Raw genomic sequence first — 3,045 nt, 5'->3', positions numbered from 1 at the left:
TATAAACCCTTTTACTCTAGTATACACAGACACACACACACACACACACACACACACACACACCCTTTACCCCCCAGTACTCACTTTGATAGCCAGGGGTCTGGACAGAAATTTGCAACTTGATGTGAGGAAGCAGATATTCCTATTCCAACATACAGTAAACCTGTTAGGATTATTGTGTTGCTGACACTAATCAATCCTCTGCATCCCCATGGCCCTCAGAGCACTGCCAGGAATGACAACTGAGGCCAGAGCCAGAGTAAGCCCACAGGGTATCTCCAGGAATGTAGAGCACCCCATTCCCCACACCAAAAATAGCTCAAAAAGGAAAGTATCACTGGCAAACCCTGGTCACCTGCAGATCCACTGCCCCAGCCCGAACCACGAAGGCAGCCAATGAAAAAGCTGGACGGCAACAGGGTCTCTTGCCATTGTGGAGGGGGGGACTTTGGCTCTGCTCCTCAAAGTGAATCTGAAGATTCTACAGCAGTGAAACTTGGGCAAGGTCCCATGAGTCAGCTGGAGGGTCCGGACTGCCAAGTCCCCAACCTCGGCCGGTCCTGTATCCCTAGGCCGCAACCCCCACGCTCAGCCCCGCACCCACCCTCTGCTTCCCCAATACGGAACTGAAGGTGACCGTGGCCACAGTGGCATCCCAGGATCACGCACTCACTGCGACCCCCACATCCCACTAAAGCCCCCGATGAACCTCCAAAAGCTCCACGCACCCAAAAGACTCCATCATACCTCAGCAACTGCCTGGATATCGGGGAACACAAGAAAAACCAGCGTGAGAGGCCCCTTGAGCTGGCGTGGTCCCGCGGCTCAGTGTGGACATGGGGAGGCATGGGACGCTCATGGTAGGCCACCCCCAACCTGCAACAAGACAAAATCGGGCTTCAGAGTCCCGCTTCCTCGCTTGGGTCCTACTTCATCCTTCACCCACGTGAACAAGGACTCTCTGACCCCGTTTCCAGGAAGAGAAGCACCAGGAAGGCCCCACTGTGATGTCACTTCCGGTTCTACAAGCAACCTTAAAGGGCCAGACTCCAGATGTGCAGAGAACCATTATCCCCACCCAGGTGAATCAGTGGCTTGAGGGGGATGGATTCACATAAGAGAGTGGAGAGGCAGCTGCTGGATTGGGAGCTTGGGAAAAAGAAGAAGTCCCCTGATGCTTTACTGGTCAGTCAAGTGTAGAGTCAATGCTCTCACACACAAGGCCCTCAGGAAAACTAAAACAGGCTGATCCAGGTAAAACAGACAGGTAGGGAGTGGGTGGGGCACAGGACAGTGAGTTTCTCAGGATTTTGATTTTTTATGGGGGTTTGGTGTGGGCCCGCAAGGTTCTGAGGACCATTAGAAAAGCCTAGGATTGAAGCTCATCTGCCACAAGGAAGGCAAGTTTCCATTTTTAAAAAAAATTAAATAAAGGGCTGGAGAGATAGCACAGGGGGTAGGGCGTTTGCTTTGTATTTGCCCAACCCGGGTTCAATTCCCAGCATCCCATATGGTCTCCTGAGCACGGTCAGCAGTACTTCTGTGTGCAGAACCAGGAGTAACCCCTGTATATCGCCGATGTGACCCAAAAAGCAAAAAGAAAATTAAATTAAAATGTTATGTTCTCTCTCTGAGTAAAGCAAGTTCTAAACCCCCTCTGTTTATTCTCTGGCTGAACTACTTCATAAAAGTTTCCTGTAATTGTACACCCCACAACCTGACACCCCAAATTTCTGCCAGTGTTCTCCTCCCATTCTGTGATAATGAGTGATGTGGAAGCAAGATTCATCTCGGTACTCCACTAAGGTTGCATCTGAAGGAATCTGCCGAATCATCAAATTGAGGCTGTTCTGATTTCTTTCCTTTTTTTATGTTTTGGGGGTCACAGTTGACAATGCTCAGGGGTGACTACTGGCTCTATACTCAGGAATGACTCTTGGCATAATTGGGGGATCTTATGGGATACCGGCGAAGGTACCCAAGTCTGCAGAATTCAAGGTAAGTGCCCTAAGGGCTCTGCAACTGCTCCAGGCCCCAGGCCGCATGGTTAATCCTTAATTCCCCACATCTAAAATGGAAGCAAACCCAAGGGTGGAAATTTCTTACAGAAACAGGCCTACGGAGGAACAGAAACTCCCTCGAAGCGGCATTTCCTGGCGTGTAGGGGGAACTGCCATTGCCGAGTTCCCCACCCTTAAGATTTCCAGCCCTTGGGTTTGATTCAATGCTGCGGGTCATTAAGAATGAAGTATGCAGCCTGGGACCATAGTGGGATAACAGTGGGTAAGGCCTTGCATCAGTTTGGAGCTCTTGCGCACCGACAGGAATATTTAACAATTGGCGTGAACAATCACTGAGCATTGCTCTGTGTGGACCCCCCCAACCAGATGCTTTCCGCCGTCCAGGTTCCCCCCCCCCCCCAGCACACACTGACAGACCCCGCAAGAGTCTCTGGCTTCTTAATTAGTGTTCAGAAGTTGCTATTCCTAGTGGGGTTTGACGGAACATAAAGAAACATGATCTTCGACCCCTCCCCACCCACCATACTGACTCTCTGGGCAAGTGACACTGGGTTCTTCATTGGGGAGGGGGTTTGGTGGCCACAGCAAACCTTCTGCGGGCAGTCACCTTAAATAATGCCGGGAATTGACCTGTCTTGAGCACAAAGCATTGCCTCCCCCCACATCTTCTGTCTCGAAGAACCCCATCTGAAAGGTTTCCTCTCTTGGTCACCCCATACCTCATCACCCTACATTTCAATAAAAGTCCTTCCTCTGTTCCATGTGCAGCTGATGAGGTCGAAGCAAGATTCAGATCGTTACCCCGGGCCTGAGGTGAAGGAATCCCCTGACAAAGAAACTGAGGTTATGGTTTTTGTTTGCTAGTTTCTGGTTAGGGGCCACACCTGGAAATGTGCCGGGGTGACTCCTGGCTGTTCTTTCCTTAATTACTCCTGTAGGTGCTCAGGGAACTATATGGGGGGGCCTGGGTTCAGACCCGGTTTAACTGCTGCAAGGGGAGGGCTTTTCTACCCACTTTCCTCCT

This window comes from Sorex fumeus, unplaced genomic scaffold, assembly GCF_029834395.1.
Source record: "Sorex fumeus unplaced genomic scaffold, SorFum_2.1 ptg000168c, whole genome shotgun sequence".
NCBI classification, from domain to species: domain Eukaryota; kingdom Metazoa; phylum Chordata; class Mammalia; order Eulipotyphla; family Soricidae; genus Sorex; species Sorex fumeus.
The sequence above is the reverse complement of the archived record's forward strand: the minus strand, read 5'-3'. Positions refer to the sequence as shown.